Below are 27,667 nucleotides of genomic sequence, written 5' to 3' on the forward strand. Positions count from 1 at the left end.
AGTAATCTTAAAAGTAACCATTCGTGACTTCCCCTTTTCAAAAATAATATTTGTTTATCATGTTTGCTTTGTTTATAGCCAACGAAGCAAACAAAAATCTGAATCAGGTAGTACGTACGTTTGTCGAGGTTATTTCTTAGTAAACAAGATCAAAACACATTACAAATAGCTGGTTTAGTGTTTTGTTATTATCATAACCATTATAATCATAGAGCTGAGGTTCACTGTAGTAATATATATGTTTATTTCTTTATTCAAATTGTATTATTATTATAGTTCCTCGGTTCGTTTTATTATTAATATATAATTATAAAGACATACTTCCTCCATTTAATATCTTTAATAATTTATAATACTATAATATATTAATAGAGTATTTATTATATTTAATGCGTATTATTATCATGCCTGATCCCGGTAGTCTGTTTTTAGGCACGATTATTAAACGGTATGTTAGAGGCCTAATTGATAATGTTTTAGGTATTAGACATGGGTAACACACTACTTGGTGCTATTCTTCTTGGTTAGTTCTGGGTTAGATGCGGTAGAGAGAAATAGGAGCCCAGGTCTACAAGTTTTTTCCAATTACAGTACTGTATAATAATGAAAGCAGAAATCGTCGCAGGCCTCTACTGCCTTATTTATCTGCGACTTTAGCCTAGTGGTTGGGAGGAGGAACATTGGTACTTCGTCACTTACTTACTCTTATCAGGCTCTCCTTTGGTCGGAGAGGTGAGGACGGGGGTACAGAGAATAAGAGGTAGTAGTAGGCCAGTTGTTTCTATTTTGTGTCTCATGATGAAAGCATTCATTGAGGCTCATGTCAAGAACTATAGTAAGCTGCTAAAATGATTCTTCACTAGGCCTAGAAGTACAATTCTCTGTTTTATAATAATTATTAATTTGAGAAACAGACATAAAGTCATGTTCCTTGCGCACGCTCTTTCCAATCATAATTTAGTTGGAAGGACGTTACTAATGTGAACGTACTTTTGTTCGTTCGGACGGCCTTCTTACAATATTGGATGTGTAAAAGTCGGAGATTAATGAACTGTAAAAAATAGATTTACAAACAAGTATGAAATTGAATAATGTATTGTATATCTCGAGTGTTTATATTTGTAGGATACACGGTGCGTTTCAAACGCTTGTACCGTTATATATTCTGGAGAATGCTAATTTGTAGCAGATAAAAGCAATTTATGTTAGGATAACAAGGGTGTAATCAGATAAACAGATAATAGTTACTGTTTCGTTGTATAATTTACGAGGGATAAAACGCATTTTGACCTTGATGTTTGTGCAGCACGTTCAGTGTTGTTTTGTTGTTAGTGGAGGCTAGGTAGACCTACGTAAATTAGAAGGTACTTAGCGGATCTTAGGTCGTGTTTATACAACACCCTAAATTTGAACACGGCTTTAATTTTTAGCGTGTTGTTCGGACCGAGGTCAACCCACCTTAACGTTTGCTGTTATACTAGAAATCACGATACCGTGTTATACCGGAAGTTTCATCAACACGCAGTGCATGCTAGGATAAAAGGTCAAATCGTTGATCGCGCTTGAATTGGCTGAGTTGTCAACAATCATCGTCGCCTCCTCGCTGTCGATTCGCGCGGTTTTTACCATTTTCATTATATTGTATTCGTTCACGTTTGCATTGTTGTTTATTTTGTTCTCGGTTCATTTAAATTAATAAAAGTTATTTTAAGGGTTTCATTGTTTCATCTATACACTATGGAAGAAGATGCCATTTTTGCGATGTTATTTTTTTTATTCTGTTTGGAGTGGGAAACGATAGATGCCTACTACCACTACGAGTTGGCCCCACTAGGCTAGGCGTAAGACGTGGTAGGAGGATGATTGCTGGCAGCGAAGCAGCAATAAATGGGCCCAATCTTGTTAGCAATGTCGCATGACATGATTGATATTACGACCTGTTTTAACGAGAGGTCAAAATATACCCTGAGGACATTTCCAACACGGTAACGGCGACCGGGAATCCACCAAATTTTAGGATTCAGCCAAGTAGCCTTTTTTGCAATTAAAATCTCATTACACGGAATCTCTTTGTTGTTATACAACACACTTTTCGTAGGCGTGTAGAATATGCGTGTAATAGCGTGTTGTATAAACGCGCCCATAGTGGGCTAGGGATACCTATTTGGTCATGCGCATAATATGCAAGCTTTAGTCGGGAATAAGTGAAAATAGTGAATTTCACAATTCTCTGGTTTAGTGCACTTGAACAAGTCAGTTTGTCAAGATTTCCCTTTCCCCTTCACATTGGCGCAGGCATGTGGGCTCTAAAGTTTGGTTCCCACTAGAACGTAACGCAAGGACGCAAACGCAACGCAAGATTTTTAACCAATGACAAGCGAAGTTATGGACAGTTAGTAGTCACAAGTGAATAAGTCATCGGTTGTGATTGGTCAATTCACTTGCGTTGCGTTACGTCCTTGTGTTGCGTCGCTAGTGGGAAGCACGCTTTATGTACTGTAGTTGCGGGTCGTTTTTTTCGTATTCCCACCTCGTTTATACTGTTCTCCGAAAGATCCGCTTACACTATACGAATAGAAAGGACTTGAGAAAAAAATAAAGTACATAATCAGTCATTCTAAACAACCGCGTGCCCAATCACAACGTCACAATTTGTCTTTTAGGTCAAAAGTTAAACATTATCGCATCCGATTTGATATAATTTTCCGTTCATTTCTCTCCCCGTTTCCACAGGCAGTTTTATCGGTTATTATCGGTAAATTTGTATCGGTTAATTATCGGTAAATTTGCATTGTTAATTATCGGTAAATTTGCATTGTTAATTATCGGTAAATTTGCATTGTTAATTATCGGTAAATTTGTATCGGTTAATTATCGGTAAATTTGCATTGTTAATTATCGGTAAATTTGTATCGGTTAATTATCGGTAAATTTTTGGCCGCTGAAACATGGCCTAAAAGGAAGTAACTTGGGGAGTGTCAAACATGCGTGACGTCCCTGGATATTTTACTTGGCATCAATTCAAATAATCTAATCTTGATAGAATTAAAGTAAATATGCCTAGGCCTACGTTAAAAGAATAATAACTGTATTTCACTTGCTGCATGCCATGTATGGACTGTATTAGTTAGTTCTTTCTACGCTATCAAACTTTATGGGATAACAAATGTTGTGCCCATAATGTGGACACGATGATGTCATTATAACTACCAATATTGGGCACACCTTTCGTATCAAACTAGTTTGATAGTGTAGACAGAGCTATATACATTATTAGGTAGGCCTAATTGGCGAAAGTTGTTATTCAGCAGATCAGAGACATATCAATGAACAGTACAGTCACTATTATGTCTCTGGAATCTATGAAACAGTAACAATCGTCATGAACCAAACACGTACATTTGAAAGACCAAGGCCCCTGGAAAAACAGGCCCAACAGCGTGGGTAATTGTGGATAGCCAGTCGTGCGTTTGTTCAGTTACGCTAATAAACCGTAATAAATCGCTAGTGACACACGCTAGCTTCAACTTTTGGCCTCTTTATTTTCTTAGTGTTAATACAATACTCAATATTGAATAGACTGGGATTTTCTTTTGTACGATTTAATCTGAACATCTAGATCGGTTCACTGAGCAAAGTATATGACACAAAAAACAGTAAACAAATTTGTTATATCGTCTGCTTTTAAAATCATTCAATTCAATTTCTTTTATTCCGGAAATTTCATCCATATAAACAAGCTTACAAAATTCGAAACCATAACCTGAAATATAGGATACTTCTCCATCTACAATATTTGTGAGTTATGGATTAGGCTATGTTTGCAAACACAAGCAACAAGAATATTACAACTATTCACCATACGTTAAAATAATATAATATAACAACTTATATAGCGCACATATCCACTAAAAGTGCTCAAGGCGCTAATCACAACACTGTTTGTTTATACTTCATTAATATCATATGCCTCGGCAAAAAGGTATGATTTTAATGATTTTTTAAAAGAATCACATAATACTCGTTAAAGAAAGGGACACCTGTTCAATAAACATCATACCGGCACTACTGCTTCTAGAGACATTCAGTATACGGTCCAGAGCATTATTGTAGCATACATTAAGAGATGTAATAGTCTTCATACGATAGTCACACCAAAGGGCAGCACAATAATATTAATACACTAAGATCTAAAGAGGCAACATTTAACATTAGTAGGCCTAGTATAGTGATAGGTAAAAAAGGCCATGTTCAGGAAACCGTGATTATTACGTTACATGCATGTTATGCGTTTGTGTAGAGAGATATACCAACTTCCTTATTGAAGCGAATACTTTGCGCTGTTGAGTGGCCATAGTATTTTCATATGCCGTAATTTCGCTCACATTTCGCGCACGTGGTTTGCGTACTAAATCATTTTTCTAACTATACCATATACGTTTTGGTTACTTTAGTAATAGGCACACACGAGGTTAAAGAAACCAATGGAGAAGGTTAATTTTAATTAAAACTAAACAAATTAATATAAACTTTCTCCTATGTTAGGCCGCCCATTAAATTTATTTTAAGAATTAAATCAGTCTTCTCGCCTTTTCGGAATGTGTGATTGACAGAATGCTCAGTACAACACTTTGTGTATGAATTGTATGGTATTCCTGTACCAGAAAATATCACTGTAAATTTATACCAGCACGTTTGTTTTGCATTAACACATTACAGCCTCTATTTTTGTTCTGTGAACTTTGAATTAGTGCAAGATCATTGTGTGTATTACCATATAAGGATAAACTTGTATAATTCACGCTTTTACTGTTTCGTGAAATTATAATCTTAAAAAGAAGTTTACCAGAAACGAATCTAAAAGGCTGTTTTTAGTCGTGTGCAACGCGACTCTAGCTCACTATGTTGGTCGGTTCGTCAGTTGGTCGGTCGGTAAAAACTAACTTAAGCACGCGACCACAGCCATGTATATGGCCTTGTTTGTAATAGTAGCGTCCAATATCTAATAATTCCTTTCAGAGAAATAATGAATGGCGCAATTAACCTACATATTTCGCAACAGTATAGAAATTAAAAGCAATATAGAAACTAAATGATAAAGATAATAATGAGCTTTTTGCTGTATCGAAATTAAAAGTAAGACTTAACAATCCATTAACAGATGCAAAGGCAAACACATAAACACGATTGAATTGGCAAGGATACACGCATGCGTGTAATACATTATTCTTAAAGCTCTGTCTACACGATTAAACTGTATGTGACGAAAACATGTGATGTGCCCAAATACGGTAGTGCTATGACATCATCATGTCCATATAACATGCACATCACATTTTTTTGGTCACATAAAGTTTGACAGTGTAGACAAGGCTTAGTGGAAAAAGGTAAAATAATTCGAATAGGCCTATCTTGTGTTTCAATTGGGTAGGCCTAATGGAATTAACGAAAGAAAATGAGCTAAGCCATCATTCACACTGCTAAGAAGTGCTGTCACTTTTACAGTTTAAATGAATTTGCAAAATATTTAAATTATTTTACTGTCATTATCTAAAATGGGTTGTTAATAATATATATCATGAATTTATCATACATAATTAACTCGCAATAGCTGTGTAAAGGTTTCCATATATTGTAAATTATTAATTTTCATATCGGGTCATATTACTAATAGCCCTATCTGTTCACACTAACTGTTAATAATGCAATTAGAATAGTCTAAAAAATCAATGACATCGAAGAGTTGCGATACGCTCAATAAATTCTCATGTTTAAAAATGAATATTTTGAAATTTAAAAGAACAGGGTGTTTGATTTATTGTTTTTATAATATTTATAGTATATTTTATAAGTCGATGATGCATATTTGGGTGTCACATACACTTACGTCTATTATAAATGTTCACTAGGCTGCTAAGAACACTGTGTCCAACATTTTAGTTTTTTCGACATCGTTTTGCGCCGCGCCTGTATGCAATTTGAGTTTAATAGTCCAGAGGATGTAATCATTACAAAACAATATCAACGCGGAAGCTATTTTTATACTTTAAGGCTATAGTGTGGACTCCATGCGGAGTTTTGTCTTAATATTAGTAAAAATATAATTTTTTTTGCACATATGGCGTTTCATACGTGTATTACTTGAGTTTGGATAATTTCCAGACAAAAATCAAAACGACAACGTGTGGAATAACATAAAAAAGACAATAAATACAGACTTGGAGCAAGTTTACTTTAAGGCTGACAATATGGAAATTTGTAAACTCGGACTGTGCATGCGCACACCCCATATCACGTCTGGGGAAAAAGAGTCTAGGTAAACATCTTCAGATAATATTAGGCACTTCAGTCACTTGCACTTCAGTTACGGTACTTGAGATTTTCAGTTGACGGCCCATGCACATTACACAAACCATGGAGCTTATTTCTCCATGCACAAACTAACGTAACCAAATATAGCATTTCAGGCTATGAATGAATGAATGAATGTACTGCTTCTTAAAAAAAAATTAGTTATAATAAATCACTGTTTCTTAATTTATTAAATAGAATATCTATAAAAGTACAATTTAATGAAGGAAGAGCTATAATCAAAACTGTCAATGATTCGAGTGGCATTTTTTTTGGTAAGAAATATTTCTTGTTTAAATGTATGCCAGACTCTAGGCCTAGACATTTCAAATGTTTTGTTTTCACAGATTGAAGAGAAACAATATCGAACTTCCTCCTGTCGGGCGAAAGTAAGGATATGTATTTTAAAAACAAATAATATCTCTTGTTTTATTACAGCTGATTGCAACATGTATATATTGTCTCTGACGTCATACTATCTTCCGTTATACGGCATTATTTTTGATTGTTTATTATTCTCTAGTATTAATAAAACAAAGAATTATTTTAGTTTTCATTTTCGTTTACTATTTTCGTTTATGACTTGTTGTCTTTGTTTCAAATATCATACGTTAACTAACCAAAACAACTTTTATTTTGAGTGTAAAAAATAGTAAGTTTTTCTAAGAATTACATGGCCTGCAACTCCTTGAGCCTGTTATATAGTCTGCTTAACAAGATTGTCCTTCAGAATGACAAGATAAGTAACTTAATTGTAGGCTGTTGTTAACTGTTTTGCGATACGACACAAGGCGCATGTGTAACGTCCAATACACTGATTATATTGTTAATATCAAATAGTCTTTTCATTTACATTTGAAGTTGCACGTAGGCAAACTCACGTATTATACGTATCCGTGTTCAATATGTATAAATACGTTTGAATTAATAGCTTTTATTTAATAATTGTTTCATGTCTTTTAGGCAATGTGGCCAAGGATTACGAATAGTAAATTAATCACTGTCCTGATAGGTGGTAATCCTAATGATACAGGGCCTATTTTGTTCACCGGGGTAACCCCTACTCTTCTCGAATAATGAACTACTGGGTTCTCTGAAGTACACACAAGTTTATAGTCCTTATCCGAGAAGACTTGTTCCACCACCAGAACTAGGAACGAGTCGGCCTCGAACCCTTGCCGATGTTGTTGGCTTTTTAGGTACTGTAAACGGCACCCCTTTCTTAACCGCTCGGCAGGGGCAGATGCTTTTCATTTGGCCATCATTTCACGTAACGTGTGTTTAAACACTACTCCAGTACATTCAATTTTCAAGAATTAATATAGAAAATACTGCATTAATTTGAAGACACAGCCTACATACAGTTTGGACGAAGTGCAACGTAATCGACATCGACATACGGATGATCTTCCGCGCGCGCCACCGTGATTGATCACATTACTTGTGCTGTGCTTACGTCATTGCGTTTTTTTGTTTTTTTTGTTTGTGTGTATTGTTACAACAGGGGACACTTTGTTAGGTCCCCTTATAATAGATGTTCTATAGATACTCACGAAACACCTGTCAATCAGGCAATTTAATGAATGTTGCACAAGGCAAAGATACTAAAAACAAACTCAATATATATAAGTGCTGCCTGGTGAATAGACACAGCGGGCGATCGATAAGGATCAATAGCTGGGGCATTCTCAACCGTTTAGAGATTGTTTGTTAGAACTGTCAAAATGCGCGTTTAATTAACGTAAACCTTGAACGGTTCTTTAGCAATGCACAATAATCTATTTAAAATGTGTTTTATTAAATAAAGCATTCGTAATAAATTAAAGTGAATGTTGGCCTACAATATAGGCCAATTAACACAGACGAGCGGTAACGGGTAATACATATATATAGAATCTATGTAATATGCTATGACCATTTACACAAAGCGCGGAGCGGACGGGTTCGCTGAGGAAATACAGATTCTATAGGACAAGCTACGCGGTTTTTCGCTTACCGTTACCGCTCGTCGGTGTAAATTGCCCTTATAGCAACATTATCATAGGGCAATTTATTTGCAGGGGTACCGTAAATGAACTTTATGCGAAAGAAGACGTGTTAGGATGTTGGTTAGCAATTATACACTATAAGAGAATAGTCGTGGGCCAAACGCACATCAATTGAGTCTTCTGAAATGTGTTCCAAACAGGCCTAATTATAGTGGATGCAGAAATAAAACTGTTAAACAATTTAGTTTTAGTCGTAATCGACATCGACGATGATTTTTCGCGCGCGTCATCATGATTGGTCACATTACTTGCGTTTTGCTTACGTCATTGCGTTGCGTCCTAGTGGAAACCAAACCAAGTTTAAAGCCTGGTTTCTACTAGGACGCATCACACTGTAACGCAAGCGAGTCGACCAGTGACAATCGACAGTTCGAATAATTCATCGCCAATGATTGGTCAAATCACTTTCGTTGCGTTACGTCCTTGCGATGCGTCTCTAGTGGGAACCAAGTTTAAGTGATCATTAAAAAAATATTGTACTGCAGTTACTGCAATAATTACATTATTTCCAAAATTAAATGCATGGGGTTTAGTTGGTTTCAATATGAGGCAATCACGGAAAAAAAATAAATTTAAAAAAGAATTGTAAACAGGTTGAAGAATACAAAATGTGTAGTTGCTGCAGTAACTGCAGTAGAATGCATGTTCCCTAACACAAATATACAGCGAATTCAAAATTTCCTGCAGTAACAAAAAATTATCATTTTTTGCGTCGTCTGCCTGTCATTGCTCAAATATTCAAATTTGCGGCAACTCTGAGAATTTCCAGAGAGCAATATTTCATCGTCAGTAATATCTGATATTTTTCTGCATAATAATTTCTGAGATAAGCCGATAATGACATATTAGATTGGATTTGTGTCCCAGGGTGTGGATAAATCACGCCAGCGGGCCTAAAGTAGCCAATTTTAGATTTGGCTCCAGGATCATCACAACTCGATCGCTTAGAAATTCAGCTCTCACCTCCGCAGATCCGATACAAGTCACCCTGCGGGAAGTAGTAAGGTTAAGCATTATAATAAAACTGTTAGATGTGTCACATCCATTCAGTGTCTATTTTCTGCATTAGCCTAATGGGTTTGGCTTAATACACACAAATAACATAATAACGTCAGTTTAAAAATATACATATTCCTCTGTCATGTTTATGTTTTAAGTCGCATTTAATTTGATTGTGTTGTACGTACGGCAATTGTTCTGACATGCACGTGATGATGCCAGATGGTAGGCCTATTCCTGAATCTGAAAGCAAGTTTTGATTAAAATGAAAAACAGAATTATAGAATATATATAAATAAATAGTTAATTAATATGCAACGGAATACATGCTTCACTATTGAAGGAATACAACATTGTATGTGTGATATGAAGGAAAAGTGTGAGACCATAATTTGAGTAAAGACCAACTAAGACTGCGTTGTACGACTAGGCCTGATGATACATCTCGTCAGGAGAACATGTTTAATGTTCCCCGACGACCTGAATGAAAACTACGCCCGACTCTATCTCAAGACGACTCGTCCTGTCGGGATTTTTCGTCGGGCCTCGTTGTACAACGCAGTCTGACTTCGCCTGTAAGAAGAAGAAGACACTGAATAGATTGATAATTACATCAGTTTTTGTACACATACGGGAGACGTGTGAGAGAAGATAAGTGAACGCGTGCAGAGAGTGAGGGCGTATCGATCTTTCGAGATGGAATCTCAGTTATAACAATCCGTTATTTAGCCAGCCCTCAGTCGCAGCCCTATTTTAACTATAGTCGTGTATATTAGTATACATCATCGCATGTGTGGTGCAGCGTTAGACACCGGCATCATATTGTCACGCCTGATGTTGCAACTGCTTTTATTATTTTCGTCCTCTAACAGATGAATTTCTAGATACAGCATCACATGTGTGATACAACGACACACACCGGCATCATATGTATTGTCAAACATGATGTTGTTAACTAAACATTGTATTCCATACGATTCACGGAACATGTCTATGATACGCCTACTTTGACAAATTGATAGGCCTCTTTAGCTTGTCCGGTTGTCCATGTCACACCAGGCAGGTGAGACGATTTAAGGCATTTGTGGACAAACCAAGATCTGCTCGCAGAACTCACTCACTCACAAATGTTTGTCTATTTTACACGAGGGAATACCGTCCATATTGAGTATTTAGAATAAATATTATTGCAACGTTCTGTGTTTACTGTGTGCATCACGAAACAAAAAAATGAAAGTTCGTTGCATCGGTTTCCTTCGCCAAACTCAGGCAGCTGAATTGTTTGCACTGTTTAGTTAGTCATCAATCAATAGCAATGCTTTTTACAATATAAAAAGAAAGAAACTGCTTGATTTAAGAGTAAATAATCTCATACCGTCGTTATATTGAAGCTCCTATTGTCAAGCTTTGAGCCCAGTCATCCCATTTATAATCATTGTCTGTATAGCTTTTTGATTAATATGACAGAAAAATAAATTTCTTTTTTTTTTTATTTTGTATGCCCCTATATCATTATTTAGTAGAACCCATCCGTTGGGGCGCCCACCCCTATCCAAGAATACTCCATTAAAGGGACGCGATTATTTCCCGTGAGACAAACAAGGAGCATGATTTAACCCTACGAACCAAATGGGACATTCCTATGGTGTATTATGGATATTTATCTGAAATAAAACAATTATCCCTTTTTTTATTTAGGAGGTTCTTTTGGAGGTTCCTGACTTGCGTCATACGGTACCGTATCAATTTTGATATTCTGGTCTCTATTGCGCGTGCGTGCGTGCAAATGAGAACCAATGTTGTTCCGCGTATATCGGAATTATTAACATTTATTTGGAAATATATTAAGCCTTGTCTACACTATCACACTTTATGTGACAAAAAAAGTGTCTATATATTATGGATATGATGATGTCATATCACAACCATTTTTGGTCATATCACTACCATATTTGGGAATGCTTAAAAAGTGTGTGCGGTTGACTCATTTGTACACGGTGAACCATGTCGTCATTGAAAACATACCTTTTAGTTTTCCCCACATTGGCCGCCTCCCCTGTACATTGGCCGCCTCCCCTGTACATTGGCCGCCTCCCCTGTACATTGGCCGCCTCCCCTGTACATTGGCCGCCTCCCCTGTACATTGGCCGCCTCCCCTGTACATTGGCCGCCTCCCCTGTACATTGGCCGCCTCCCCTGTACATTGGCCGCCTCCCCTGTACATTGGCCGCCTCCCCTGTTCATTCAGCCATCTAGCTTCTGTCAAAATAGTTCAAATAACAACTTAACAATTTATTAAGGCACTACTTTTTATCACACATACGAAATATTTCATTCTTTGCTGGAGACCCCCACCAGTGAAACCACGATCATAAATTAGTGACAAATATGGATATTATGGAGAGTGATATTCTTAATAAGCAATGCCATCTATAAAACGTTCTCCCGCTCCCGGCCGCGATATTTCTTTTCGTACATAAGTTGGGAGGGTGGGGGAGGGGGGAGGGTGGTGTTGAAACGTCACAAAATCAACATGAGTCATATCCATAAGGTGTGACGTCATAATTGAGCTAGCTGAAATTCTCTATTCAAACGCTTTCTGTCGAGCCGTTTGTGTATGGGATTCGAATTCCATGAGCAACTTCTTTTTACTTTATAGTGAGAGCGATTATTTAGAGGGTTGGGTTTAATTCCTTAATTATACTTTGAATTACAATTTAGACAATGTAACTCCGATTAACCTCAATTTAACTCCGGTAAACCTCACTTTACTCTGGTAAACCGCAATTTAACTCCGGTAAACCTCACTTTAACTCCGGTAAAACGCAATATAACTCAGATAAACTACAATTTAACTTTTAAAGAGAAAGGATCATATAAACATAGTCCCTATATGCTTCATGCCATGTGCTATTTTTTGTCTCCTCAGCCAAATACACAACCAGACTTAGGCCTAGAGTTTTTGTTTTCTACGATCAGATTTGCATAATGACCAGGTGATGACAGAGGAATGATACAGAGAATTAGGAAGACGATAACACAATACAAGTGTTTTTAGCAACGAAACCACTCTGCTTTTAGATCAAATATACAGACGAATGCACTATTTCCGGTAAGATCAACATTTCTTTTTTATCAGCGTTATGTTCCCGGGTCAATAGTTAATGTTATATTTACTTTCAGTTTCATGTGTTAATGGGCGAACTACTGGTATGTTGTTGGCCTATATTTAATTTGAACTCTCTAGGCGGCTCAAGTGGCAGTCTTGTCCTACAGTTTTATACCAGGTAGACAATGTCAACTTTAACGCGTCTTAAACATTATTGCGTCTCACTATCACGTAACGCGTCATAACACCATTATTGCGTCAACATGCTTTATGAAGGCGTCATATAATTTTGAAAACATCGAGAATTTAATATCATAAATTCAGGACAGATTATGATTATTAAATTACACTGCTACGATGTTTTGAAAATAAAAACAGTGGATCTTGGTGGTTTTTTTTTTTGAATATCTTAAAAATCGATTATGCTTGTACATTAGTACGGTAAACCGTGTTATTATATATTATATATATATATATAAATACAATATTTGACTTCCATTGAAAGTAATCTCCTTGGTTACATGGTACCCGAACTTTGATTACGACTAATAAATCATAAGGCAGTATGATGTCACCAATGCCGCGGTTGAATTATTTTCAGAAATTTCACGTTTTATTGCAACAAACAGACTGACATGCTATGCGTGCATAATAAAACCATTACAACTCATGGGTACCAGTATGTTTCTTTGTAATACGAATATTTATAGAACATTATACAGTGATAAAATCAAACATCCGCTTTGTGTTGCGTAAGGGTACCGTTCGTGCAATAGTCAAGCTTCTAGACAGTATTTAGAATAATTATTAGCAAAAAGATAAATATTTTGGCACATACGGCGTTTCATACATATTGAGCTCACAAATGTATTTCCCTGACAACAATCGAAACGACTTACATAAAAAAAAACACTAAATACAGACTTAGGGGCAAGTCTAATGCAGTTTGTACATTTCGACCATGATTGACTCCTCCAACGAGACAAGCATGCTGTCATCATTCTTCTACCCTTTAGCATTTTTTAAAATAACACATTTTATAGAAACATTCAAAGTAAAATTATCGAACAGTTGAGAACAGATTCGTGCAGTTACTGCAGTAACTTTTTTTACAAACTGCAATCATTATTTAGATTCAATGTAGAAGAGACAATCAGTGTGAATGAATACATTAAAGCTATTGCTAATTAATTTCGTAAACACGTTAAAATAATAAACAAATGTAGTTACTGCAGACAAAATGTAGTTTACAGCAGTAACTGCAGTAAAATAATTTTTCACATGGTCTCTAAACGCAACTATTGGGAAAAGTTTACTAAAAGTTTGGGCCTTTTCCAATCCAACTTACTTTTCTGTTAAACTAATCGTGTGTAATGTAGGTGTGTAGATAATCTATCAAGTTTTATTACATTATACTTCGCTATGCTAGACACGGACCAGTACTCAATACGTGTATGTTCTACGTTTCAATAAGTGACGGCCGATTTGTTTCAAAATTCTCATTGGTTGACTATTTAGACTGTCAGTCTCTTAGTCCCTTTGTGATCGACTCTCAATGGTAGTGGAGTCAAAAGTTAGCATTCGTTTTAAGCTTCTAGAAAACTATTCGCTATTAAATTAGATTAACTTAACTTAACTTTATTTGAACAGACGCTTTTAGAACAGCGGCACACGTTTTATGACGGTGCGTTCATAAGTTTAAAGAAAAAGAAAAGGAAATGAATTATACAATAGTTAATTAACAAATTAAAGTATGAAAATAAACTTTAAGATCAACGAATACAGTAAACACAAATAGAAATTTAAAAAGATTTACAGAGATGTACACCAGTCTTTCTCTGCAACATTAAATACAATATACAGTGAAAATTAATAAACAAAATTATAAAGCAACAATGCAAATTAGCTCTTTTTTAACTCTGATCTTTTTTTCCAGGCAACTTTAAGGAAATTCTTACAGTATTTGTCAAATGCTGTCAAGACAGCTTTACTAGGATCCAAGTTAATATCTCCCCCTAAAACTATAGTAGTTTTTTCATTAACATCAGCATTTATAAAATGTTCCCATGTTGCAGACTCATCCAAATTTTCAAGGTCATTATTTAGCTTCACTAATTGGATCTCCCTTATAGCATTAAAAGCTTGGCAATTAAATAAAAAATGCTGTACATTTTCTATTTCACCACTCTGACATATAGTGCAGTGGCCAGATATTTCTTTAGACCATTTACAGGTTCGTCCATCTAGAGGTAAAGTGTTGGATCTTAATTTAAATTTTAAGCTTGCACCTGTGAAATTGGTTTTATCAAGAAGATAACTCTCAAGGCTAGGACTTTCTTTTAGTTTGGAGTAATCTTCAAGGGATGACTTTTGGTTTATATTATTTAACCAATCCAAAGTGTATGCATCTGCAACATGGTCATCTATGGTTTTAACAGAGAATGAATTAAAAGTATAATTTTCAGTATCAAAAACTTGTTCAAACATATTTAAGTCTTGGCATTTATCTAAAGTTTCTTTACATAAAGCTAAAAAGTTGTATTCATTAATGAATCAAAATCACTGTTGAGTTGAAACATGCAATGGAGTGAAATATTAGGCCATCTATTTACATTCATATTTATAACACGTTTGAGGTATTTGATTTTAGTAATTTCATGTGTTTTTGATAATGGACTCCATCCTAAATCACCATATAGTGCTTGTTGCGGTGTGCATCTCGGAGCTTTTAGCAGGAATCTGGCCATTTGTAGCTGTAATTTTTCTAAATTGTAAATATCGCTTTTTGAATTACAGTGCCATACACCACATGCATAGTTAATCGAGGGAAGTGCAATTGTTTTCCATAGGATATTCCCGAAATAGACCCTATTGAAATCATCAAGATTTCCTATTATACCTTTAATATATGCGATTAGACGATTTCCTTTTTGTATAACATGTTGGTAGTGACCATGCTCTTTTTGATTTGCACAAATTATTACACCTAGATATTTATAATTGTTTACCTCAGTTATAAATTCATCTCCAATTTTCCATTTTTTATCACGATTGACACGTTTCCCAGTAACCATTACATTAGATTTGTCATAATTGAAGCTTAACTTCCACTCCTTTGCATATTTCCCTGCAATATCCAGCATTTTTAACATTTCAAATTCATTATTAGCTAGCAAAACAACATCATCGGCCCAAAAGAGGCCACCCATCCATGAACCATTCATTCTAACTCCTAAATCATTACTACGGAGCATTTTAACAAATTCATTTATGAAGATACAAAATAATATTGGGGATAAAACGCATCCCTGTTTTACACCCTTATTTACATTAAATTGATCTGTAAGATCATTCCCCATTCTAACCTTTGCTTTGACATTACTATACAAACACTTAATGATTCGCCAAACCTTTCCCCTTATTCCGACATCCCACGCTGATTTTAATAGGCCTTCACGCCACACACTGTCAAAAGCTTTTCGGAAGTCCAGGAAGGCTAGATATGTATTTTTCCCTTCTTTTGTTCGACATGTTAGAATACTTTTAAGGGTAAAAATATGATCTTCACATCTATGTTGTGATCTAAAGCCTCCCTGGACTTCCGAGAGCAGATCTTCTTTTTCAATGAAACTAGAGATATGCATAGAAATAACTCTGTTAAATATTTTTGATATACATGAAGTTAGTGAAATACCTCTATAGTTGTTTAAATCTGCTTTGTCCCCTTTTTTAAAGATTGGAACAATTATACTCAAGTTCCATTCACTTGGGATCTTTTCAATTTGAATTAATTTGTTAAATAACTGCATTAGAGACATTACAATTGCATTACCACCATTTTTAAGAAGTTCGTTCGTAATATTGTCAACTCCTGGTGCTTTATTATTTTTTGCAGCCAACAATGCTTCCCGTATTATCTGTAGATCCATTATTATATCTGTTAACAGGTTTTGATTATCATTGTTATTGTCATGAGTATTGTAAGATCTATTGTACAATTCATTAACTTCTCTGTTTATTAGATAGGAAAAGCAATCTTTATCTGTGTTAGGCTCACCAAGATTTTCCCAGTATTTTTTAGCATTGTCCAAAATTTCTTTTTTGTCTGTAATAATTTCCCCTGAATCTAAAGATTTAATACAAGTGATACCTGATTTGTGTTTTCCATCAGCACTTTTTAAGATATTCCAGAAGTTCCTGCAGGAAGGCCCCCCTTTATTTGCAATTTCAACAGATTTATTAACTCCACTCTCTATAATTTTCCTAGCAATTAAATTTTTTACGTAGATTCTTTTTTTCTGGTACGTTTGCCATAATGTTTCATTGTGGTTTTTATTCGAACCAGTTTTAGTACTGTATCTATGTTCTCTTGCAGCTTTTCTTCTCTCCATAATTGCGGATTTTATTTCATTATCAAACCAATGTTTTTGTTTTTTGTTTATTTGTTTAGTTCCTATGCCTTTCTTTGCTGCGTCTATTACAATTTTCTTCCAAGAATCCCACAGAATATCTACGTCATTAAATTTTTCTATGTCCCAATTTGCAAAAGCTTCTTGGAGATTTTGCTGATAATTTGAGTAGTCCTGTAAGTTTTTTATGTTCCATATATGGTTTTTTGTTTCATTGTTTCTAATTTTAGATTGGCTCATATTGGGTTCTAGTTCTAATAATAATGTATTATGGTCACTTCCTGTGCCAAGTTTTCTATCTTCATCTATAATAAATTTAGCAACATAACTAATAATATTTCTTAAACACAACATGTAATCGATCGTACTTTTCTGATAACCCCTACACCAAGTTATTGTACCCTCACAAAAAATAGTACAATTCAAGATTGTCATATTTGAATCATCTCTGAAATTTAGTAAACCTTTTCCATTGTTATTAACATCAGGGTCACCATTAGGTATATTATGACCAATGTGACCATTGAAATCGCCCATTATTATAATGGATGAGTCACTGTCTTTGTTTTCTAGTTGAATAACTTCTGATAAAAGCTGGTTATATAATTCATTAGACTTATCAGTATCAGCCCCATCTACTGGGAAATAAACAACAGAGATAAATAAAGTACCACAATCATTGAATTTAACTTTAACCCATAGCCTTTCAAAATCGTCATCTTTACACTTAAATACATCATCGTCTAAAATAATAATATTATTTGAAATGAAGGCTCCTATTCCCCCACCTCCCTTATTTTTTCTGTTTTTACCTATCCATTTATAACCACTTATATTCATATAAGAATCATTTTTTAGAAAGGTTTCTGCAATTCCAAAAACTTGTATATTATTTTGTACAATAATATCTGATATTTCCTTAATTTTAGCTTTTGTTAAGTGATTAACATTGTTAAAAGCTAATTTAATGTTATCATTACGTATATTAGTATTACTATTTTGGAATTTTTTCTTAGATTTTTTTTAGATTAATATGTCAATATCAATCCCATCCCCTACTTTTCAACATTCGATTCATGGTTTTTGATTATCTTTATTCTCTCAACGTCATAATTTATCATCTAAATTTATCCTATCATTATTATCACTTTTAGCGTCATCTCCCATTAATATTAGTCATTAACATCCCTGTCCTCAATCATCACTAGCATTAATTTCATCATTATCCAGTATTGTTATCATTAATTCGCATTAGCGCATTGTCATTGTTTTCATCATCTGTCATCACACGCGCAGCATCATCATTGTATTGAAGTTTTAGCTACGGTTGCTTGTTTTCCAATCCTCGGAAGAGCCGGGACAGTATTTCCTTTCTCTCCGGGAGCATAAGGCATATTTTAATGTATTTCTGCCCTCCACACTTCCCTGTCTGCCGCTGTCCACGTCCTGATCCGTAGATGGTTTCTATCCCTTCAACCCTTCTCCATTTTCCTTGCGGTCTTCTCACTCTTGCCTAGCCTTCAGGTAGGCCTAAACCCATATCAGTGCTTTTGCATGCTGACCAAGTCTTGACCCGTAGATGTTTTCTTTCCTTTCAATCCTTCTCCATTTTTCTTGCAGTCTTCTCACTCTTGCCTAGCCTTCAGGTAGGCCTAAACCCATATCAGTGCTGTTGCATGCTGTCCACGTCCTGACCCGTAGATGATTTCTATCTTTTCAATCCTTCTCCATTTTTCTTGAGGTCTTCTCACTCTTGTTTTGCCTTCAGGTAGGCCTAAACCCATATCAGTGCTGTTGCATGCTGACCAAGTCCTGACCCGTAGATGGTTTCTTTCCTTTCAATCCTTCTCCATTTTTTTTGCAGTCTTCTCACTCTTGCCTAGCCTTCAGGTAGGCCTAAACCCACATCAGTACTGTTGCATGCTGTCCACGTCCTGACCCGTAGATGATTTCTATCCTTTCAATCCTTCTCCATTTTTCTTGAGGTCTTCTCACTCTTGTTTTGCCTTCAGGTAGGCCTAAACCCATATCAATGCTGTTGCATGCTGACCAAGTCCTGACCCGTAGATGGTTTGTTTCCTTTCAATCCTTCTCCATTTTTCTTGCGGTTTTCTCACTCTTGCCTAGCCGTCAGGTAGGCCTAAACCCATACCAGTGCTGTTGCATGCTGACCAATTGACCCGTAGATGGTTTCTCTCCTTTCAATCCTTCTCCATTTTTCTTGAGGTCTTCTCACTCTTGTCTTGCCTTCAGGTAGGCCTAAACCCGTATCAGTGCTGTTGCATGCTGTCCACGTCCTAACCCGTAGATGGTTTCTTTCCTTTCAGTTCTTCCCAAGTTTTCTTTAGGTCTTTTCACTATTGCCTTGCCTTCAGGTAGGCCTACACCCATATCAGTGCTATTGTATAATGTATCATTCTGGTTTTATTCTCAATACATATCCGATCCATTCCATCTTCTCCTCTTGACTATTTCACTTATTGCTGATTTGTGCCTGTTGTCTCATTTGGTCCTTTGGTTTTCTTATTTGTCAGTGTACACTTTCATGCATGCTTTGTGAAAAACATGGCAGGTCTTTCCTTATCACCTTTATTTATTTTCCATGTTTCGCTACCATATAAAAGTACGCTTATCACATTGGATAAAATCCTGACCTATACCAGGTTGTATCTCATCTGATGAATGTTGCTACTCTACTAAAACCTTTATTTAAATGAGACTTGAATTTACTTATCCATCATATATAATTTACTCCCGCTCAGACACTTATTTAAGAGGAAATGTTGTCGAGTTTCGAAGCTGCTGTACATTTATGACATACTGTAGTCATCAGAAGTTATAAGTAATAACAAGAAAAACATAGGCTTATAAACAGTTTATATATTTTAAATGTGTTCATAATCCGTGTAACGTATGCGTGTGTATATCTGTGTATCGCTTAAGCCAGCTACATTGGTAACAGTTTGATGTTCACAAAGTATTAGTCGACACTAAGCCCTGATTTAAATCTCATAATTCATGTTTCATTAGTTATTTGTGACGTAAAACATAGATCATGTAGTATCATAGTACCGTAGTGTCATGGCAAATAGTTAGCTCTAGATTCCCACTTAAGCGTGGTTCCCACTAGCGACGCAACACAAGGACGTAACGCAACGCAAGTGAATTGACCAATCACAAGCGATGGCTTATTCGCTTGTGATTGCTAACTGTCTATAACTTCGCTTGTCATTGGTTAAAACGCTTGCGTTGCGTTTACGTCCTTGCGTTACGTTTTAGTGGGAACCAAGCTTTAGAGACGCAACGCAAGCGAGTTGACTATTGACAAGCTACAGTTCAAATAATGCATATCTCTAAAGCTTGGTTCCCACTTGGACGCAAACGCAATGACGTAGGCGCAAAGGAAGAGAGTTGACTAATCACAAGCGAATCCATCGCTTGTGATTGGTCAAAATCACTCACGTTACGCTTACGTCCTTCTGTAACATCTCTGATGGGAACCGAACATTATACGTATCTGCGTTGTGTCTGTAGTGGGATCCAAGCATTATGGGTATATGAATGTGGAGAATGGCTCGCATTTATATTTTTTAACAATTCGCTTTATTCTAGATAAAGTAAACATTAGATGGCATGAAATGCTAGAATAGACTTGAACGGCGCCGTCTTCCGTTGCGAAACAGAACAAGTGTAAATGCACCTTTAAACTAGTTTATCGAGGTTCTGCCCTTTTAATGTTGAGTGATTGATAGGCAAATGGGTGGCTGCTGCGTGTGTAAATTGCACGTAGGCATTCCGAATGTTTGATGAGTGTGTCCAGTGCACTTAAGATCAGAAGTGCTATGATTCAGTTTCGTGACATGTGTGTTAAATTCATTTTGATGAGAATTTAAGTCATTTTAATGGTTCACTTCATCAGCATATTTAGTACGCAATACGTTCATATACAAACCTGTAATCAAATCGTTCGATTTGAGATAGTTTTATTGCTATAACCTATAACTTAACATTTAAAGGGTAGCTCCGGGTTTTAGAATTGCCATTGCTTACGGTATCGAATATAGGAATAAAAACACCCCCCCCCCCCCTCACCCACACGCACCCACACACCACCACCTGTATAACAACATTGTGCAGCGAAGCAGATAGAGATCGTAGAAATTGTTTTACGATGATTTCTTTAAAATATGATCCTACACTTACTTTTTCGTATTGCAGCTTAGCTTAGTCAGTTTGACCTCCCGTCACGCTTCATTGCTTGTCGTAACCGGAAGGTGCCTGTTTGACTACAAACAATGAACCTTGGATGAGCTAGGCTAAGTTTAAAACTTCGGTCTCTGCGCGTAAAATCAATTATTGCGGGCGACGATTGTACAGTCCCTGGTCTTTTGTTATCTAATGCGTTCTAATATAGAAATTTGTTTGTTTACTTTAGAAAGATAATTACGAATCAATTGTACTTACCATTTAAATATTATGTTTGTAGATAGAAATTGTATTTATTTTCAATAATTAATCGTTGTTCGGTTACCTACCTAAAAATAGCATTTTTCTATATATGTTATTTTGATTTATATACTTTTTTTTTAACAAATGCCTCAAATTCACATAAAAGTCAATTGGTGATTCCCTATTTTATAGCATTACGAACATGTTATGTTGCACCTAATCAGATAATAATGGTGTGAACATGCCTACAATGGTTTAAACTATTCTTTTTATACCATACATTGAAAATGTCATGTGTGTAAACAATATTGGGGCCTATACGACGCTATTATTAAATATGAATATTTACATTTTGAAATGTTCTAATCTTTTAATTGCGTGTTGTTTAACTGCTTTAGCTATGGTGATATTGTATATATACACCCTCTGTTGCACTAAGGTTTACATGATTTTGACACAGCTGTTCAGTTAGTATACGCTCGGTAATAAATATTTCATTTCTCAATGGAATACTGTAAACATGTCGTAAAGCACAATGTTCCTTATGTTTTATTTGATCAGAACATACATAGAATAAACTTTATCATAATTCACGGATCGTGCCATCTAAAGTCTGGTTTCCATAAAATCGCTACACCGTTTCCATTGAAATCGCTACACGCGCAGATGTCGCCGACGCGCATCGGGGAGGTCTCCCCGATTCATCGCAGACAAATCGGCGAAGTTCAACCATGTTCAACTTTGCCGATTTTGTCGGCGATGAGTCATATACGCGTGTACCAAAGAATATTTAGCGCTCGCGTACTAGATCCCCGATAAATTCTAGCGTTTCCATAGAATCGCTACGCTCTGTAGCGAATTTATGGAAACCAGGCTTTACTAGACGTGGAGATTGTTATTAAATAACAAACATTTTAACATTTTCTTAAACTTTTTAGGGACCATGTCAATATTATTCTGCTGCAGTTGCTGCAGTAAATACATTTTAAATGCTACAATATCTAATATTAGTTTTGTTATTAGTTTGTAAGGCGATAGTATGTATGATTCATTGAAGATTGGATAAGCAGTTTAAAGGAGATAGCGCTTGGTCTCCACTTGAACGCAACGCAACGACGAGGACGCAACACGTCAGTTGACTAATCACAAGTCATAGTTTGAATGATCCATCGGGTCGTGATTACTTACGTTACGTCCTAGTGGAAACCAAGCTTGAACACAAGCTAATGTAGTAGAATTATGTTGACATGGTCCCTAGAAATTGTTTGAAGTGATTCCATGGTATTTAGTGTTAGATCGTGTTCCCAGTAGTAATCCAATTAAAATTCCACGTAATCAGTATTATTTAAATTGACGTGTTTATTTGCTTCCTGTTAGTAGCTGGAGGTTGAGAAATAGTATTTGTCCGAGGTACTGCAGGTATGCCGTATTTTGCATAACAATTTTAGAGGGAGCTATAACGCATTGCCTACGGCAAAATCTTGTGACAAGATCCGGGGACAAGATATCGCCAAATAGGGAGTACTAACCGCCCCCTCCCAAATCCCTCAAACAAAAATTCGTGTAAAAGTAAAGATTTAAAACGAGACATTATACTGCACACCTTATAAATGGCGGGAATTTCAATACATTCAGCACGTGCGCGGCGTAGCGGTTTTATGTTATAATCAAAACATCGTCTGCACCTAACTAAATTACTAAGCAAACGGACAAAATGTCTTCTACTGTACGTTAATCTCTCTCGTGAGTCTATTAAAAATTCGATGTGCGTCAATCCGTCAATAAAAGTTTACAATTGTGACCCTTTTCTTCGAATGTCCTATATTTCTGTATATATATCTTACCTGTATGTAATGCAGAATCTTTAAGTTATAGACCACGTGATAAGACTCCGGGTTGGTCGTTTTTATACGATAAATATACATCTATGAAACCAAATCAAATTACATTTCGTGAATCGAATGAAGTATTTAACAACGTAATGATTTTTTTTTTATTTTTACGGTTACATTTCAAATCTTCCTTTAGTACGTGATATGACCATGTAGATTTTATACAATTTCTGAATATTTTATTGCATAATGGAGACAAGGAACATTGTATCAGACTCTGGTAGATGGTTGCTATGTTTACGATCGACTGGTTGGTTGACTGGTTGGTTGACTGTTTGGTTGACTGGTGAGTTGACTGGTGAGTTGACTGGTTGGTTGAATGGTGGGTTAACTGGTGAGCTGACTGGTTGGTTGACTAGTTGGTTAACTGGTGAGTTGACTGGTGAGTTGACTGGTGAGTTGACTGGTTGGTTGACTGGTTGGTTGACTGGTGAGTTGACTGGTTGGTTGACTGGTGAGTTGACTGGTGAGTTGACTGGTTGGTTGACTGGTTGGTTCCCTGGTGGGTTGACTAGTTGGTTGACTGATTGGTTGACTAATTGGTTAACTAATTGGTTGACTAGATGGTTGACTGGTTAATTGATTAATTGGTTGACTAGTTGGTTGACTAATTGTTTGACTGGTTAATTGACTAATTGGTTGACTGGTTTATTGACTGGTTGATTGACTTGTTGATTGAATTATTGGTTGACTGATTGGTAGTTAGTTTGTTTGGCAGTTATATTGAAGGAGGTGGAGTGTTAGTTGTTGGCAGTTTTTTAGTAACGTTGTTTTTAAATTCAATGTATGTCAGCCTCATTGTAATTCTGTTTTTTTTTTTTCATTATATTTTTTTACGGCCCGAGTGAATAATTATTGCCTCCTTTAAATTTAAAAGTTAATTACAACATAACCTGCGTCCTCATTACAAAAATATATATAAATTACCTAAGATATAAGTTTAATGTTCTGTAATAACAGGGCAATGACTCCACTACATTGGAATTAACCATCGAATAAAAATTCTACATTTATGGAAATAAATAAACGAATAGAACATAAATTTGAGAAACAAAAAGGTTAACGGTCTTGCTTAATAGCAACATGTATGACAGATATGTTCATTGGAACATCAGCTGATATGCAGTGTGCAATAGCGTAATGCAGTTTCGCATATCAAGTATACTTTTACAAAACATGAAACTCATAAGGAATCTAAAAGAAGCGGGAGAAGTTGGTTTAAGACCGCGTATAAACAGCTGATGGCGGAGGTAATTCATCTTGTACAGAGCCTAGAAAAGGGTAATTAATGTCTACGGTACGTTTTAATCTAGCCCTAATGGACTTTTTTACATGTTGTAAATGAGAATACTAAGATGCTGAACGGGTGATTTTTTTACATGAAAATGAGAATACCAAGATATGAAAAGGTGACTGAAATGAGAATACTAAGATACTGAAAAGTGGATTGAAAATGAGAATATTAAGATACTGAAAAGTGGATTGAAAATGAGAATACTAAGATACTGAAAAGTGGACTGAAAGGAGAATACCAAGATACTGAAAAGTGGACTGAAAGGAGAATACCAAGATACTGAAAAGTGCACTGAAAATGAGAATACTAAGATACTGAAAAGTGCACTGAAAATGAGAATACTAAGATACTGAAAAGGAGACTGAAAGGAGAATACCAAGATACTGAAAAGAGGACTGAAAGGAGAATACTAAGATACTGAAAAAAGGACTGAAAGGAGAATACCAAGATACTGAAAAGGGGACTGAAAGGAGAATACTAAGATACTGAAAAGGGGACTGAAAGGAGAATACCAAGATACTGAAAATGGGACTGAAAGGAGAATACTAAGATACTGAAAAGGGGACTGAAAGGAGAATACCAAGATACTGAAAAGGGGACTGAAAGGAGAATACCAAGATACTGAAAAGGGGACTGAAAGGAGAATACTAAGATACTGAAAAGGGGACTGAAAGGAGAATACCAAGATACTGAAAAGGGGACTGAAAGGAGAATACCAAGATACTGAAAAGGGGACTGAAAGGAGAATACTAAGATACTGAAAAGGGGACTGAAAGGAGAATACCAAGATACTGAAAAGGGGACTGAAAGGAGAATACTAAGATACTGAAAAGGGGACTGAAAGGAGAATACCAAGATACTGAAAAGGGGACTGAAAGGAGAATACTAAGATACTGAAAAGGAGACTGAAAGGAGAATACCAAGATACTGAAAAGGGGACTGAAAGGAGAATACCAAGATACTGAAAAGGGGACTGAAAGGAGAATACCAAGATACTGAAAAGGGAACTGAAAATGAGAATACTAAGATACTGAAAAGGGGACTGAAAGGAGAATACCAAGATACTGAAAAGGGGACTGAAAGGAGAATACCAAGATACTGAAAAGGGGACTGAAAGGAGAATACCAAGATACTGAAAAGGGGACTGAAAGGAGAATACTAAGATACTGAAAAGGGGACTGAAAGGAGAATACCAAGATACTGAAAAGGGGACTGAAAGGAGAATACCAAGATACTGAAAAGGGGACTGAAAGGAGAATACTAAGATACTGAAAAGGGGACTGAAAGGAGAATACCAAGATACTGAAAAGGGAACTGAAAATGAGAATACTAAGATACTGAAAAGGGGACTGAAAGGAGAATACCAAGATACTGAAAAGGGGACTGAAAATACTAAGATACTGAAAAGGGGACTGAAAGGAGAATACCAAGATACTGAAAAGGGGACTGAAAGGAGAATACCAAGATACTGAAAAGGGGACTGAAAGGAGAATACCAAGATACTGAAAAGGGGACTGAAAGGAGAATACCAAGATACTGAAAGGGGGACTGAAAGGAGAATACCAAGATACTGAAAGGGGGACTGAAAGGAGAATACTAACATACTGAAAAGGGGACTGAAAGGAGAATACCAAGATACTGAAAAGGGGACTGAAAGGAGAATACCAAGATACTGAAAAGGGGACTGAAAGGAGAATACCAAGATACTGAAAAGGGGACTGAAAGGAGAATACTAAGATACTGAAAAGGGGACTGAAAGGAGAATACCAAGATACTGAAAAGGGGACTGAAAGGAGAATACCAAGATACTGAAAAGGGAACTGAAAATGAGAATACTAAGATACTGAAAAGGGGACTGAAAGGAGAATACCAAGATACTGAAAGGGGGACTGAAAGGAGAATACCAAGATACTGAAAAGGGGACTGAAAGGAGAATATAAGATACTGAAAAGGGGACTGAAAGGAGAATACCAAGATACTGAAAAGGGGACTGAAAGGAGAATACCAAGATACTAAAAAGAGGACTGAAAGGAGAATACCAAGATACTGAAAAGGGGACTGAAAGGAGAATACTAAGATACTGAAAAGGAGACTGAAAGGAGAATACCAAGATACTGAAAAGGGGACTGAAAGGAGAATACCAAGATACTGAAAAGGGGACTGAAAGGAGAATACTAAGATACTGAAAAGGGGACTGAAAGGAGAATACCAAGATACTGAAAAGGGGACTGAAAGGAGAATACCAAGATACTGAAAAGGGGACTGAAAGGAGAATACTAAGATACTGAAAAGAGGACTGAAAGGAGAATACCAAGATACTGAAAAGGGGACTGAAAGGAGAATACCAAGATACTGAAAAGGGGACTGAAAGGAGAATACTAAGATACTGAAAAGGGGACTGAAAGGAGAATACCAAGATACTGAAAAGGGGACTGAAAGGAGAATACCAAGATACTGAAAAGGGGACTGAAAGGAGAATACTAAGATACTGAAAAGGGGACTGAAAGGAGAATACCAAGATACTGAAAAGGGGACTGAAAGGAGAATACCAAGATACTGAAAAGGGGACTGAAAGGAGAATACTAAGATACTGAAAAGGGGACTGAAAGGAGAATACCAAGATACTGAAAAGGGGACTGAAAGGAGAATACCAAGATACTGAAAAGGGGACTGAAAGGAGAATACTAAGATACTGAAAAGGGGACTGAAAGGAGAATACCAAGATACTGAAAAGGGGACTGAAAGGAGAATACCAAGATACTGAAAAGGGGACTGAAAGGAGAATACCAAGATACTGAAAAGGGGACTGAAAGGAGAATACCAAGATACTGAAAAGGGGACTGAAAGGAGAATACTAAGATACTGAAAAGGGGACTGAAAGGAGAATACTAAGATACTGAAAAGGGGACTGAAAGGAGAATACTAAGATACTGAAAAGGGGACTGAAAGGAGAATACTAAGATACTGAAAAGGGGACTGACATGAGAATACTAAGATACTGAAAAGGGGACTGAAAGGAGAATACCAAGATACTGAAAAGGGGACTGAAAGGAGAATACTAAGATACTGAAAAGGGGACTGAAAGGAGAATACTAAGATACTGAAAAGGGGACTGA

At 36.2% G+C, this 27,667-nt stretch overlaps 1 long non-coding RNA gene across 1 annotated transcript in view; it reads left to right on the plus strand.

The window, feature by feature from the left end:
* Positions 1–12,333: 12,333 nt before the first annotated feature.
* Positions 12,334–27,667, plus strand: part of LOC140059219 (uncharacterized) — a 52,399-nt gene continuing 37,065 nt past the window's right edge. Inside the window, exon 1 of the long non-coding RNA XR_011847146.1 lies at positions 12,334–12,510. This is a non-coding gene — a long non-coding RNA (uncharacterized lncRNA). The remainder of the gene's footprint in view (positions 12,511–27,667) is intronic.

Source organism: Antedon mediterranea, chromosome 9, assembly GCF_964355755.1.
Source record: "Antedon mediterranea chromosome 9, ecAntMedi1.1, whole genome shotgun sequence".
Taxonomy (NCBI): domain Eukaryota; kingdom Metazoa; phylum Echinodermata; class Crinoidea; order Comatulida; family Antedonidae; genus Antedon; species Antedon mediterranea.